The sequence below is a fragment of the Marmota flaviventris genome, chromosome 8, assembly GCF_047511675.1.
Source record: "Marmota flaviventris isolate mMarFla1 chromosome 8, mMarFla1.hap1, whole genome shotgun sequence".
Taxonomy (NCBI): domain Eukaryota; kingdom Metazoa; phylum Chordata; class Mammalia; order Rodentia; family Sciuridae; genus Marmota; species Marmota flaviventris.
This window is the reverse complement of record NC_092505.1, coordinates 2,722,195-2,737,279: the sequence shown is the minus strand read 5'-3', so window position 1 is coordinate 2,737,279 and position 15,085 is coordinate 2,722,195. Positions and strand designations below refer to the sequence as shown.

Genomic DNA, 15,085 nt, shown 5'->3' with positions numbered 1-15,085 from the left:
AAGTGCTGCCAGAAACACCTGTGAAATGCAACTCATTTTGTGTCTTGAATTTTGAGACAGAGTCTCTCTAGATTGTCCAGGCTGACCTCAAACTCAGTCCTCCTGCCTTGGCCTCCTGTCACTGGGATCACATTGGCCTTAAATTAGTGTTGTATTATTTTCTTAAGGTGGATTCCAGAAACTGATCTGATAAACCAGAGTGTAGACACTATTATTTCCTGCTGGATTTTTAAACCACTTTGAACAAGGTCATTATTTTGCCTCTGTATATTTCCCTGTCACCTAGACGTCTGCCCTCATGCCTAGTACAGATGCCCGTGCTCCAGAGGAGGCAAACCTCTGCCAAGGACAGGTTCCTGCCCTAGTGACTCCCCAGGCACTGAGAGCCTCAGCATTTTTTTTTTTTTTTTTGGCGGGGGGGAAGGCAGGTACCAGGGACTGAACTCAGGGGCGCTCAACCACTGAGCCACATCCCCAGCCCTATCTGGTATTTTATTTAGAGACAGGGTCTCACTGAGTTGCTTAGTGCCTTGCCATTGCCAGGGCTGGCTTTGAACTCTCGATCCTCCTGTCTCAGCCTCCCGAGCGCTGGGATCCTAGGTGTGCGCCACTGCGCTCGGCCAGCCTCAGCTTTTCTGATCCTGCTTCAAGCCTTGTGTTTGTATACTTTGTTCTGCTGCTGGTCCCCGCTCGGTTCTGAAGCCAGGCGAGGTTCACTGGGTCACAGCACCCCTGGCAGAATCTGACCTGGCAGGTGCTGTGCACACAGGAAGCAGGAAAGGTTTGTGAGGTGAGTTCAGCACCACAAAGCTGGTTACCCCAGAGAAATTGTAGAGACTGACTGGTTCTGTTGGAGCTTTCTCTAAGGGCTGGATGGGGAACATCCCTGGCTCTGGGGGCCCTCACAGTCTCAGCTACCTAGTCTTTTCACAACCTTTTAAGAGTGTGAAGACCATCCTTAGCTTCTAAGACAGGGCAGTGGACGAGGCTTGTCTTTGAGGCTAGTGTGTCAACCCCACTAGTAAAGGGGTTGCTGTGGATCATTTAGGGAAAGGGCTGATGGAGGGTGAGGCCGACCAGCAGGCTCTTCCCGTGCTCAGCGCCTCCTGTTACCAGCCTTTTCTCCCCCACCGTCTCCTCTCCCCCTCCCCCTTATTCTAGAAGGAATTAGAAACACTGTGGCATAAAAAGTTAGCAGCTAAAGCACAGCAGTTGTCGCCCTTCAGGGCCTGTAAGAAACTTCAAGTGGAAGTTCCTTCCGGGTCACGAGAGAAGTGTCAACACCTGGGGCCGGGGGCAGGAGGGGGGACCTCTCTGGTCATCCCTGCAACTTTTTAGGTACACCCCACTTGAGGTGGTTGTGGTTTAGGGGCTGAGTTCCCAGGAAGGCAACGTGGCGGGTTCCAGGCCTCAGAAGCACCAGGATACATTTAGTTTTAAAAATGACAAGTTTGAAAAGAGTGCTCAGACCAAGTGTTCAATGTCCACAGCACACGGTGAAGGATTCCTGCCACAGGATGCATAGATCACGGGCCTCGGATCTATGCAAAGTTTGAGCAAAATGTGGAAAGAAAGAAGACATTGTTATTCCATTTAATGAAGATCCAGAAAAGACAGGAAATTTTGAAAATAATGCAGGTTACAACCATATAAGAAACTGCAAAAGCTAAAGTTAAAGAATAGGGAATTTTGACCAACTTTTGCCTTTGAGGGGCTCACAAAAAAATATTGTGACATCCTAATGAAATCAGAAGAAACTATAGAAAAATATGTAAAATATATACATGAACAATATAAATTGTTTAAAATGTTTGGATAATTATCAAACTTTCATCCAGAGTTTCCTTAGAACAAATTTTTTAGGTTGCATATACTAGAATAATATCTGCCAAAACACATATTGAAGTATCCTGTTACAGTTTGTGAGAATTATTTAAAAGAATGTTTTACCTAAATACATAAATGTATTTGTTATCAAAGTAAGCAAGACTCAGAATTGGTGATCACATAAGAACTCTCATGTAAAAATAAGATGATATTATTGTAACTAGTATTAAAAATCAGTAAACTACCCTCCTGGCAAAAGTCCCTTACTTATATTTGCTTATTACAAAGCAATAATGGTTTATTCTTTTATAATCATGTATACCAATTTTCTTTACAAAGTATTTTTATAGACCTCTTCACACTGTTGTACCTTTTCCTCTTATGAAATATACATCCATAAAAATGCATGGATTTTTTTAAAATTTTTATTCTAATTTGTTATATATGACAGCAGAATGCAAAAATGCATGGAATTTCTCTGACAGTTTGCCAAATAATTATGAGAGTTTTTACACTTACACTGGGATGCAGAAACTGCTGGGACAGGAAGCTCTCCCTCATCACAACTTCATCCTTCTTCCCAGAGTTGGCACTAACCTGAATTTTTTTTTTTTTTTTTTGTACCAGAGATTGAACTCAGAGGCACTTGAACACTGAGTCACGTCCCCAGCCCTATTTTGTATTTTATTATAGACAGGGTCTCAATGAGTTGCTTAGCACCTCACTAAATTCCTGAGGCTGGCTTTGAACTTGAAATCCTCCTGCCTCCACCTCCCAAGCCACTGGAATTACAGGCATGCGCCACTGCACCCAGCTCTAATCTGAATTTTAATAATTATTCACTTTATCATTTTCTACTCCTAAACACTATAAATTCACTTTGTCTGATTTTAAACTTTCCTATATTTTTATTTTGAAACATCTCAAACCCACAGAAAGGTAACAAAGTAGTATAACGAACCTTTGTATAGTCTTCACCTAGATTCCAAATGTTAACATCTTACCATGTTTTCTTTATAGCTCCATAAGTGGGTGTATATTTATTTTTAATTTGCAGAACCACTTGAAAATAAGTGCTTTTGATTTTGAACTTTATATGAACAGACTTGCACTATGCATATTATTTTTATCTTTTTTTCATTTTTTATAAAATTTGGGAGATTGATTCATGTTGTTACAAAGTTATAATTTGTTCATTTTATATTATTTTATGAATTACATAGTGTAGTTTCTTTATCCTTTTTATGTTAAGACATTTGAGTTAACTCACATTTTTCCTATTGTAAGCAATATTGGTATAAGCACTGTTATATGTGTCTCTTGATATATATATATGCATTTCTGTTACTATATATCAGTGTAGAAGAAATCAAGTGTATGCATGCTCAGTTTTACTATATAGCATGAAACTTTTTCCAGAGGTACAGTTATTCTCCCTTCTCTCAGCAACATATTACTGTTTCTGTGCTCTGCATCCTTTCTGATGCTTAGCATCAAAAATTTAAATTTATGCCAATTTCATATGTATATAATAATATCTCCTTGTATATATTATATACATATGAAATTGGCATAAATTAGTATTTCCCAAATTACTAACCCTGATCCCCTTTTTATGTTTATTAGTGATTTTTTTGGTAATAGTACTAAGAAATAACTTTGTTAAGTGTAATAATGTCATTTTAAAGAGGTATATGAACTACGTAAGAGTGCAACTGGGGAGGAGGGCAGGGAGGCACGGCACTTCCCTGTCACCTGGGCTCCCAGGACAGTGGCCTCCAGAAAGCTCCAAGGGCGCCAGAGTAGCTTCCTGGGCCAGTACTCTGTCCCATGGTGCCAGAGGACCAACACTTGGGGGGAAAAGTCGCACTTCACGAGTTTGTACTTGCTGGTCTTTTTTCCCCCGGCTCTGAGGTCAGGAAATCCAGACAATGGAGCCCAGGTTAACAAGCATATCTTGATGTTTTAGCTCATCAGAGCCTTACCAAGGTTGTTATTAGTTTTTGCAGGCTTGGGGATCGAATCCAGGGCCTAGAGAGTGCAAAGTAGGTGCTCTGCCACGGAGCTACACCCCGTCCAGCTACTATTTGTGAATGTTGAGCTTAACACACATCCTCCTCAGTTCTGAGCCAGCCAGAGGGCCAGAAGGAGGATCCGTCTCCCCAGAATGTGCAGAGTGTTGCTGCTGCAGCCATCAAAAGAAATTCTAGAAAGGGCATTCTCATACCAGGGCAAATCTTCTGGTCACCAGAGCCATTTTCAGGGACTGGGGTCCAGCTCAGCAGCCAAGCACATATGTAGCAGGCTTGAGGCCCTGGGTTCACCCAAGACAGGATTAAAGCTATATTCAGGAGGATTTTAAACTATGGAATTCACAGGAGAAAATAAAGACAGGAAAGAGGTGTAAGCCCCAGGGGTCTGAGTGTTCCCCCCCCCTGGTGCCCAGGAGGGCAGGGGAGGCAGGGAGGCTGAGCTGGGGGAGGGGTTCGCCAGACACACTGGGCGGCCCTTCTCAGCCTGCCGGCCTTGCAAGAAGGGCCTCCTCTTCCCCTCACGTTTGGTTTCCACCTTCCTCCCTTTTCATTGTGCCACTGGGTCCTTTAAAATGTGGTTAGACACCAAGGACTTGTGCAGGCAGGAGGCAGCTTATATAGCGCTTTTAATGTGTTTAAGGTTTATTTTCCAGTATCTAGTGGTGTTTGCTGTATTTTTTTAAAATTAGTTATTTAATCTAAACTGTATAATTTTCTTTCCATGATTTTAACTTTCAGGGGATTCCCACTTCTCTTTCCCCTCGCAGCAAATGATGTGTTTATTAACATTAGAGTTAAAGATTTGACAATTGAGTAGAAAATTTTAGGTAGTGTTACTAGATATTCAAAGTTTCAGATTTTTAAATTTATTGTTGAAGTTAGTGTGTCCTTAGAAAAACCACATAAAACAAAAAGGGGCTGTTGGCAGAGTAACTGTGGAGCACCCGGTTAATACATAATGAATGAGTCTGCGTAATGGATAGTTTTTACTCATAAAATTTTTAAGTGACTCACAGATGTGTGGCCTTGCAGCTGTTCCTCCCTGGCTGATTGTGACTCAGAGAGAAGCCTATGCCAGGGAATCCTGGCAGCAGCCCTGGTCCTTGTGATGCTCCCCTGCGGGAGCCATTCCTTGTTGGGGGTGACGGTGACCAGGCCGTAAGAGGCCACAGGGTGAGGCTGGTGGAGAAAGAGCTATCTGCCAGCAGCTGAGAGGGCAGCCTCCAGAGCCCTTTCCAAAAGACACGCCCCAGCCTCAGAATTCCTGCTACTTATTGACTTAAGTCCTTCTATTTACAATGACAACCCCAAATAATTCCCCAGCCCATTGTCCACCAGGCCCCGCCCCTGCTAATGTAGAAAGAGTGTTAGCCCTTGTGACTTTCCTGGGTCACCCTGGCCTGCAGGGTGCTATTGCTCAAACCTGACCAGGCATAGGAGCCGCCCACTGGCACTAGCTACAGAGCTGATCTCTGATTTAGAAGGCCTGGGTCAGGCATGGGGGAGCTTTCAGAGACAAAGCCAAGGCCTGGGGTGCACTTCAGGGGTAGAGTGTGTGCTTAGCATGTGCAAGGCCCTGGGGTCCAAACCCCAGCACTCAAAATGCCAAGCATGAGATTGATTTTATTCATGTCACTACAATAGGGAGAAGCCCCAGAATGGAGATCAGAGGTCTCTGACCACACCGTCCTGCCCTTGGCCACTGAGTCCATAAGTTTGAGGCCAGCCTGGTCAAAATAGAGACCCCATCTAAAAACAAACAAACGGATGAAAAGAATTGTTCCCCTGAAACCAGCCAGACCCAGACACAAACATTTCCTGTTCAGTAATGGGTGGCTCCCTCCATTGGTCCTAGCATAATCATCCAGGTACAGCTGTGTGTCCCTCCTGCTCAGCCTTTGGAATAGCTGGGACCCCAGGGGCATGCTCCTGCACCCAGCAGGGGACAAACAATTCCAATCTCAGTAATCATCTGTGGACAAAGAGCGTGAAGGTGCAGGGTCAGGTCTGGCATGTCACAGTGCACAGGGGTGAAGCTGGTGGGGAAGATGGCACGAAAAGGGAGGACCTGTGGAGGTGGGGCTTTGTGGATCCCAGGCGCATTCTGTTGCCGGCAGTGCCAGGAACCTCCATTTCTGGCAATGACAAGATTCAGGAACAGGTGCAGCTGGTCACACCTCGAGATGCCCTTCACGGCAGCCTGTGAAGCCGAAGGAACCCTTTGACTCTGTGCAGTGCTGGGGATGGAACCCAGGCCCTTGCTCATGCTGGACACGCGCTCTACCGCTGGACTGCACCCGGCCCCACTCCTGGCGTTTCTTGGTTGTGTTGCCGTCATGGGATAGATAACCAGATGAACTGAGAGGCTGAGATGTGGCTCAGGCAAGACCAGGACATCGAGGAGCCGCTAGCCCTTCTCCAGCTTTGCTGTCACCTCTGCTCACGGGGCAATACATTCCATGATGGGAGAAGAGACTCTTGGCAGATGACACACAGAGGGCCCATAGCATGGATGGCCCAGCCTGCCCTGTTGAGGGAGCTTGACCTTGGTGACCTTTGCAGGTTCCTGTCCCCTTTCACCTGGAGTTGGTCTGGCTGGAACCACCTGGGACAGCTCCAAGTCAAACCCTAGTGCTGAGCAGGTGACAGGCAGCTCCCAAGGAAACTGGGCCTCCTCTTCCCTGGCGCAGACTGCCTTCTGCTGCTTGTCCCCACCCCGGCTCAGGTCAGGGGCCAGTGAGGTACAGAATGCACGTGTAGAACAGGCAACCTGAGGGCACTCTTGCAGGCACTGTCTCCAGACTAAGGCTGAGGGATGTGGCAGTGTCCCTCAGCAGGGGCAGCAGGGGAACGGGGGAAGCTGGGGCTATGAGCAGAGGGCTACTGCGGCCACGGGAAGCCCACCATGGCCCCTGCCTCACCCTCCTCTTACCCTCTGAATTCTGACTCCACTTGGCCAGACCCAGTGGGAGCCAGGAAAGGAGGGAGGCTCCGTTTCGGCCTGTGCAGGTGGCCCCTCAGAGCGCGGGCAGAGGCAGAAGGTCAGGCACAGCCATGAGGAACGCCCGCCTTGGGTCCTCCCTGTGGGAAGCAAAGCCAGCCTCGGAATGGCTGGTGTTCCTTGAAAGCATGGAAAGAACACCTTCCAGAGGACAGTAGTTGCCTCTGGGGACACTGAATGTATGCTCATTTATTGCGTTCTCTGTTTTTACCTATTTACCTCTATAGGGGAGGGAGGAAATTTCTCCTCCACCCTCTGAAGTTTAGCTGGAATGAATGGACAATTTGTTGAATAGAAGAAAAGACAAACTTGTTAATGCGCAGAAGGGAAAAGTCACAGTGAGGGGGAGTTACAGGAGTGTGATCACCCACATCCCCAGTGTGACCTGGAAATGGACACACCCTTTCTTGACAGGGGGTGTGAAGAGGAGCAAATGGTTTGGGGGACTCAGTGGGTCTGGAGAGCACACCATGGCCTGGGACAAAGTCTGTTGGAACAGGCAGTGGCCTCTGCAGGAGTCACAGTAGGACAGAGAGCGGGGACAATGGTGTGTGGCCGAGGCGGTCCAGGGGTGTGACAGACTCCAGCCTTTCTTCCTGCAGTGAGTTCAGTTGTCTCGGGTCAGTGATGTTGCAGAGAGGCCTGGAGGCCACTGTGCTTCTCCTTTGGCAATCCCTGATCCCTCAGTGGATAGGGGACTTTGCAGAAGTTCTCTTCCCTCCCCTGGTGGGACAGGGAGGCAGGGAAGGTGCCAGAGTCCTGGCTTCTAGGAGGTGCCCTGGGCCTCTCTTGGGTAGGGTTTCCTGAACCTGAGAACTTGTGTAGCTGAACTTCAACAATGTTGTGTTGCTCAATAATGAAACCTGACACAACCGTCTGAACTAGTGAGTCAATAAGCCTGGTGACAGGAAGCAGCACCGGAGCAGGCAGCTCAGAAAACCCTCCGTGTCCCTGAGAAGGGTGCCTTGGGACCCTGCCTAGCCTGAGTGGTTGAGGGGAGAGGAGCCCAGGTCCTTGGATGCTGGGATGGCTCCTGGGGTGGTGGCAGGACTGAGAGGGACCAGGTAACCCAGGAAGGTGACCAACAAGGAAGCTCATGTACGAGCTGCGGTTTGGGGTCCACTTCTAGGCAGGATGGGTGACTTGAAGTAGAACGAACAGATATAAAGAGACAGGTAGAATGGGGAGGAGAGGACAGACACCTCCACCTAAAACCTCCCACTGAGTTCCCCATCCCTCCACTCCCAGGCCAGTCTGGAATTTCTGGGAAATCTAAAAATCTTCACTAACAATCTTAAAGTTATTGGAAATTTACCCACTTATGAAATTTGCCCTGTGCGCTGCTCATTAACCCACTAATACTTTTTTTTTTTGGAGGGGGATACTAGGGATTGAACCCAGAGGCACTTAACCACTGAGCCACATCCCCAGCTCTTTTTCATATTTTATTTAGAGACAGGGTCTTGCTGAGTTGCTTAGGGCCTTGCTAAGTTGCTGAGGCTGGCTTTGAACTCACGATCCTCCTGTCTCAGCCTCCTAGTCACTGGCTTAACACCTATATTTTTAAAATGGATTGAGCAAAGGGAGATACGAAACCTACAACGTGGTGCTTCCCCAGGTTATCTAACCATCACCTGAGGACCCTGAGAACTGCCAGACCACCACCAGCCATCCTGGGATCACCCATGCCCAGCCCATGCCCAGCCCTCACCAAGCTGCCTTTAGAAGAAAAGCCGGGAACCCAAGCGTGTCCCTCTCGTGGTGGCCAGGTTCCCCCTGGACATGTACTCCTTGCTTTAATATCCGACACGTGCTGAAATTCTCCTCCATCACCTGCATCAGGGACCCATCATCCTGGGTTGAGGTCCTCCTCTCTGGGACCGCCTAGGACCGCTTCAGCTGACAGACTCCCTGGGCACCTGACTGAATTCCACCTACAGCCCTCCTCCTGGGAGCTCACATGATAACACGGGGCTCATGCTCTTTCTAATGTGACCACCCCCATCCTGAAAGCATGGGTCCACCCTGTAACAAGACACTCAGGGAGTCCAGGAACTTCGGGGCTCCCTTGCAGGAACAAAAGTGGACAAATATTTTGTTATTCAACAGCTCCCCAGGACAGTGCAAGGGACCAAAGACACCCTCCCTTTCTGCCTCCTCTCCTCTGAGCCACGCAGAGAGCCACACTCTGAGAAGGCCTCTCATGCTGACCTGTCTGCCTGGCCATGTCTCCAACCCTCAAACAAGGGCCAGGAGAAACCCCCAGGAAGCTACAGTGCTTTTATGGGGAGGGGACATGTTCACTGAAAGTCGTACCACCAGACGCCACGGGGGCCCCACGCAACTGCTAAAAGAACAACCAGGAGTACTTTCAGGATCCCAGCTGGCCAGCGGGGCAGGCACTCAGGCCTCACGTCTCCTCGTGTGTGGCTTTTAAAGAACATTCCTATAGGTGGATGTAACTTGGGGCTCAGTTTCCTATTCATTCTTTAAAGGTGAGATAGGATAGGAGGAATAAAAATAGGTAGAAAAGAGACTTAAGGGAAGAACAAGACTGATTCAGAAGTCTCTCAGACTTTTCCAGGCCTGCTACCCCTACGCCAGTCTCTAGGCCTGTACTCCCAAATTTCAGGGAGATTTGTAAATCTACCTGTGCACTATTATTTAACGCCCATAAAGAGATTAAGCAAAGAGAAACATTATCTTGAGAAACCTATAATTTAGGGGGTTTTCCAGCACTATCTATTGATCAGATAATGAAAACCATATCCATCTGAGGATCCTGACACTGACCAGACCACCCCAAGTCGGCCTGGGATCACCAGACTGATATCATTCCTATATACCTTCCATGGTTTCCTTTAAAAGAAGAGCTGAGAACCTCTGAACTGAGTCTCTCGCTCTGGAGATGACCCCTGCTTCCCCTTGAATGTATCTGCTGCTGTGAGCAGACCGTGCTGTCAACATGGACCAAACACCTCTCCACAGTGTCGGAATGGATTGGATAACAATGGATTCGCAGGCTGCATCACCTTTAGTGGTCAGTTCACCAGATACTTGTGAGTCACCCGACCGTCATAAGGTGGGCAGATAGTCTCCATCTCTCCTATCTATAACACCGAGTCACACAGCACACTTCACACAGAGATGTCTGTCACAGGAATACAAAGAAAGGTTAAGGCAGGGTACAGGCTGCAGAGCCAAGAGCCCAGGCAGAGGGACATGTGACTTCAGAGTCAGAGTCACTGTAGGTGGTCAGAAAAGAATTCTAACAAACCAGTTCCACAGAGTTGTCAAAGCAGAGGGTCTGGATGGACGGATGGACAGCAGTTTCAGAAGTCAGCTTAGAGTGTCGGCTCAAGGTATCAGCTTGGCGTGGGCCTTCATGGTTGTCATGGGCAGAAGAAACCTTGCTCTGCTAAAGCCCAATAGAGCAGGAAAATGCAGGTTTGTCACTGTAGAGATTTCTTGGGAAAAAAAATACCACTCATGATCTGGAAAATGACCAGGCCCACCGGACAACTCAATGAGATCTCACCTTTGCATGGTTCCCAGAGCAGCCTGATCTCCCTCTTGGTGCCATCTCCCTCTCCTGGAGCTAAGCCCCCAACCAAAGCTGGGCCTGCATGTCCTGCTCCTAGGCTCAGTTTCCTTGCCACTGTCATGAGTCAGAAGTCCCTGTACCCAGCATCAAACTCCCAATCTACTTGAACACTCATGACTAAAGCAAATAAATCTGTGTAATTAATGTGTTTGAATTGTTGTAGTATGTGACATGTTTATACACGTAACTGCATAACTAAGTTCTAAAATGGTAATGAAGTAGCTGGGCATGGTGGTACATGCTTGTGATCCAGGCCATTTAGGAACCCGAGGCAGGAGGATGGCAAGATTGAGGGCAGTCTGGGCAACTTAGCAAGACCTTCAGCAACTTTGCAAGACTGTCTCAAAATAAAAAAATAAAAAGGGCTAGGGATGAAGCTCAGTGGCTGAACGTTCCTGGGATCAATCCCCAGTATCATCAAAATAAACAACAACAACAAAAAACAGGTAACTAAGTAAAATATTTTTTAGAGATGTCTTCTTTCTTTTTCTTTGTTTTACATTGCTGGGGACAGAACCCAGGGCCTCAGATGTGCTAGCTGAGTGCTCTATCACTAAGCATATCTCCAGCCCGGGGTGGGGGGTGTCTTATACGAGCACCGTATTGGATGGAAAGAAATTCACTTTGACATCTAGTTTTCCTATAGACTCTGTATCATTTCAAGTGAAATTCTTAATTTTTCAGTGCCTATTTTCTCCCCAAATTGAATTAATAATAGGTGTCCCTACTTCAGTAAAATAACATGATGTCTGGGGTTTGCTTTAAAATACCTGAGGTTTGGACTGGGGCTGTAGCTTAGTGGTAGAGCGCCCACCTTGCATGTTTGAGGCACTGGGTTTGATCCTCAGCACTACATAAAATAAATAAAAGATATTGTGTCCAGCTACAACTAAAAAATAACAATTAAAAAAATACCTAAGGTTTACTAAAAAGAACAAGTAAAAAAAAAAATTAAATAAAATACCCAAGGCAGGGCACTGGGGTGTGCTCAGTGGTCAGGTGCTCCCTGCACATGTGAGGCCCTGATATGCACTCCAGCAACACGACAAAAAGGGTGGGTGAGGAATAGATATAAGATTGACACATGCTATCATTTGTGCATGTGTGCTGGTGATAGAACCCAGGGCCTCACGCATGCTGAACATATACCCTATCTCTGAGCCTCGTCCCTAATTTATAGCTGAATGCTGAGCATGTGGAGTCTCATATCCTGCCCTTCTTTCTACCACCATGCTTGTGAAAATTTCTAAAATAAAATGTTAAAAAAAAATGCCTGGCCTTGCCTAACACATGACATCACCATAGCTTTGAACAGTGTCTTTGAAGCACTTTTTATTTCTTAGAGAAGGCTGCTGCCTGAACACCAGATCAAGTTTTACACAGCAGCCCTAAAATTGTTGCATCATACTGTGAGGTCCTGTCGACAGGGAGACAAAAAATACACTAGAACCCAGGGGAAGCACAGCTATGCAAGATGAAGATACAACTTTCAACGATGAGATGCTCTGTGGAAGATCTGACCTAGTGTAAAAAGTGGGATCCCATCTGGGAAGACTGGTGATGCAGGAAATAAATGTGCAATACATCAAAAATATGTTGTCCAGTCACTGACAATTCATTTCTAGAATTCCATTTGTGTAACGCTTCCAGTCTCATAAATGATAAATAGTAAGGTTTTACTTATAACTCGTTGGTCCCAGAGGCAGGTGAGCAGGGAATGGAAGGGGCTTTGAGGAGGCGGGTTAACCCTCACCCTGGTCCTGCTGACGCTCGGCTCTGTGGGTCGAGGGAGTTTGCGTGCCAGCAGGAGAATCCAATAAATGTAGGAAGCCAAGCCTATTAAAACACAGACATGACTGTGAGATGCGCAGTATGGGCCATGTAGAAGGAAAAGCATTGACATCCGTTCTGTAACAAATTATCAAAAATCATTAACAACATGGAGGGAAGTTATACTTGAGAACAAATTCTTGTTGGCTCCTTTGAAACCCCTGAGTTTTCTGTTATCATACAAAGGGAATTTTCTAGAGACAAGTAATAAGTCTACTTTGAAACCTGGGAGGGAAGCCTGCCTGCTCCTGCACCAGAGATGGGGTGTCTGTTGGTCCACACCATGAACCGGGCAAGCCGGGAGCAGGGAACTCCAGGTCTCCTGGATGGCGAGGAACCCTGACTATTCTGAGACGACAAACATGAAGAAAGGCAACATGCATCTCGCTGAAATTGAAAAAAAAAAGGACCCCAAATTACTCAGTAGCAGCTCCATGGCTGGATGCTGTGAGCCCATCTCAGTGAGCGCAAAGCAGCTCGGCTGGTCCAGGAGATGCATCAGCAGAGGTTTATTACTTGTCTCAAGCAAGACGCACACTGGAGTTGATTTGCAAAGCAGTGTTCTCACCACACAAAGACAGCCCGGGATTTTAGTGGGGAGGCTTACACATATTCACAGAGGGAAGATGCACTGTCACATGTCCAGGCAGACACATTCCTGAGCACTTTCAGTTCAAGGTCAGAGTCACATGTTCACACAGAGTCGGTGGGCACATTCCTTGAGCATAGAATTTAGTCCTTGTAAGTTTTCCAAAGAGCCTTAGCTGAAACAAAAAGGAAAACAACTTTGAAAACCCATTAGCAGTCTTTTAACTGGGCAGCAGCTTCCCCCATAAGTATCAGAGCCTGGCCCCACACAGTGTCAACCTTGCCTAGCTAGCTGCTCAAAGTTGCCCCAATTTTTTAAATCATTAAACACCCCCATCATTGCCAAAACAAAAACAAACAAACAAACAAAAAAACCCACAAAACAAACATGAGTTACAGAACTCTTTGGCAATACAGGATCACTGATGGTCCAAAGAGTTGTCTCCAAATAAGACAGAAGTTGTTTATTGTTTAGCAAACCCTTTGGTCCTGGGAAAAGATAGTATAGAGAAGGCCTGTGGGAGAATCTGAGTAAGGTTCTTAAGGGACTTTGATAACTTTTACATAACCTTAGCCAACACGAAGTTAATTACACACTATTTCCATCTAGCTGTTAAAAAAGTACACATCTTTTAAAAATATTTTTCTAGTTGTGGATGGACATAATACCTTTATTTATTTATTAATAATTTATTAGTTGTATCTGATGGACCTTCATTTATTTTTTTTTTTAAAGAGAGAGTGAGAGACAGAGAGAGAGAGAGAGAGAATTTTTTTTTAATATTTATTTTTTAGTTTTCGGCGGACACAACATCTTTGTTTGTATGTGGTGCTGAGGATCGAACCCGGGCCACACGCATGCCAGGCGAGCGCGCTACCACTTGAGCCACATCCCCAGCCCAAGGACCTTCATTTATTTATATGTGGTGCTGAGAATCAAACTCAGTGCCTCACAAATGCTAGGCAAGCACTCTACCACTGAGCCACAACCCCAGCCCTATTTTGTGTTTTATTTACAGACAGGATCTCACTGAGTTGCTTAGCACCTTGCTTTTGCTGAGGCTGGCTTTGAACTCATGGTCCCCCTGCCTCAGCCTCCCAAGCCACTGGGATTACAGGTGTGTGCCACCATGGCCAACTAAGATTTCTTATTTGAATTGAAAGTAGTGAAGAAAGCCAGACATGGTAGTGCACCCCTGCAATCCCAGCAGCTCAGGAAGCTTAGGCAGGAGGAATGCAAGTTTGAGACCAGCCTCAGCAACTTACCAAGACCCTGTCTCAAAATAAAAAGGGCTGGGGATGTGGCTCAGTGGTTAGGCACCCCTGGGTTCAATGCCTGGTACCAGGAAGAAAAAAAAAAAAGTGAAAGAGACACCCATTTGCAGGACATCAGAATATATCATCCAAATGTGCCTCGTGGGTATAAGCTGATTATTTTGAAAACCAGCAGACATTAAAGCAGTTCTGAAAAGGGAGCACAGGGTATTTTGTAAGGGAAATGCACATTCATCAAAGAAATCATCATTTGTAAGAGTGGACTCTCTCTCTCTCTCTCTCTCTCTCTCTCTCTCTCTCTGAAAGATGACTACATCACAGGAGACTGAGATCTGCAGAAGGAGTGCTACCTAGGTTTACCTGGCCACCTCCCCCTTCCCGCCTCCCACAGCCTCCCTTCCTTTACCTGAAGGAGGTATCTAGGCTCAGTTCTGCAGCCTCTTGGAGTTCACTCATCCCTGAGTTCCTCCTCCTACATAGAAGAGACACGTGTCACCACACCCCCATTGGTCTGTCCCTTGTTTATATCCCTTTTCTAACAGGGGCCCAGGGAGACCTAGAAGGGAAGAAGGAAAAGAGAGATCTTTCTGAGTGTGAAGAGCCCTGGGCAGGAGGAGGCCAGCAGGGCCTGGAGCCAGCCTCCAGTTTGTCCAATAGTGTCCTCCTGTAGAAGGACCGGGCAAGGGTCCTCCCGGGCTTGGAACTGCATGAGCTTGTTCTCTTCCCGTTTAACAATGCTGATCACTAATCTTCCACTGATGCTGACTGATACTTGCACATTGACAGAGGTGCCTTTATTTGCAGGTGTGCAAGGTACATGGAAACAGCCTGAGAAGAGAGCTGCCCCAACGCGGAGGCAGGGGAGAGGCGCTCGCCCAGCCACGGAGGAGGGCCACCTTGCGCTGAGGTCTTTCTTTGTTACTGTCA

General features: G+C 46.8%; 1 long non-coding RNA gene across 1 annotated transcript; it reads right to left on the bottom strand.

Annotated features, from left to right (window-relative positions):
• Positions 1–12,233: 12,233 nt before the first annotated feature.
• On the bottom strand, positions 12,234–14,629 carry LOC139706688 (uncharacterized). Its single transcript, XR_011708274.1, has 3 exons — positions 14,565–14,629; positions 12,903–13,059; positions 12,234–12,301 (listed from the first exon to the last, which is right to left on the bottom strand). It is a non-coding gene; the product is annotated as an uncharacterized lncRNA (long non-coding RNA).
• Between the last annotated feature and the right edge of the window lie 456 nt (positions 14,630–15,085).